Source organism: Tupaia chinensis, unplaced genomic scaffold, assembly GCF_000334495.1.
Source record: "Tupaia chinensis unplaced genomic scaffold, TupChi_1.0 Scaffold000215_1, whole genome shotgun sequence".
In the NCBI taxonomy this organism is placed as follows: Eukaryota; Metazoa; Chordata; class Mammalia; order Scandentia; family Tupaiidae; genus Tupaia; species Tupaia belangeri.
The window spans coordinates 1,568,172-1,569,242 of NW_006159690.1; the positions used below are offsets into that span (position 1 = coordinate 1,568,172).

A 1,071-nucleotide genomic window follows, 5' to 3' on the forward strand; every position below is an offset into this window, starting at 1 on the left:
GAATCATAACCTACAAAGGAACAAGAATCAGATTGACAACAGACTTATCACTGGACAACCTAGACGCTAGAAGCCAGTGGAGCAGTATTATGGGAGTTCTGCAGGAAAAAGGGTTTAAACCTAGAATCCTATATCCAGCCAAATTGGCATTTGAGTTTAAAGGTAAACCAGAGGTTTTTTTTGATGTTGAAGAATTCAAAGAGTTTATTTCTTACACACCATCTTTGAAAAGATTGCTAAAGGATATACTTTAACAGTCTAGGGTGACAGAAACACATGTGCACAATATACCTTCTTCATACCAACACACACATATCCAAAAATTGACAGTAAACCAGAAAGTACAATATTGCATCTCTAAGCCAAAGGATGGACCACTAACAGTATACATGGGGGGGGGGGTGACAGGAAAGGAAGTTATAGATAATACATAGAAGGTGGTATAAAGTTAAAGGGTATATTTTGACATTTTTAATGGTAAACATCCCTAGCTTATATCTAGGAGTAGTAACCTTTGTATACTTTTAGTGGTAGAGGGAGGTGATCACATTTTTATTGTAATTACTAGAAAAGGTGACTGAAAAGTAATAGAGAATTACAGAGAAAAGGATGATAAGTTAAAATACAAAAACATGGAAGTTGAATGCATAAAGGGTACTTCATACATATGATCATTTATGATGTAAATTTCAAATCTGTATTAAACTTCTCTTTTCTCTGAATATGGTCCATTTGCTTGTTTAAAAGTTTTCTGTTTTATGTTTTCTAAAGTACTCTTAGCATATAGTCTGATAACTTATGCTTTATTGCGTTAGTCTATCCACCAAGAGACCATATCTTTTCCCCAAAGTGTGACACTAGTGTGAATGAAGTGAGTCATGGGCTGTCAGGTGATGTGGTTGAAGCACTGAGCTCCCACATGGCTGGCTGTGGTTCCAAGTCCTGGACTTGGCAGCTTGCTTTTTCACTTTCCCTTTCTCTCTCTCCAGTCGAACTAAATAATAAATTAAAAAATACATATATAGATCTCTTTTTTTTTTTTGTTTTGGAGAGGTTTTTGCTATAGGGCTT

The 1,071-nt window shown here is 35.5% G+C and overlaps 1 protein-coding gene across 1 annotated transcript in view; it reads left to right on the forward strand.

Annotated features, from left to right (window-relative positions):
* L1TD1 (LINE1 type transposase domain containing 1) overlaps nucleotides 1–1,071 on the forward strand; it is a 6,857-nt gene that overhangs the window by 3,861 nt on the left and 1,925 nt on the right. The gene's annotated exons all lie outside the window — the stretch shown is intronic.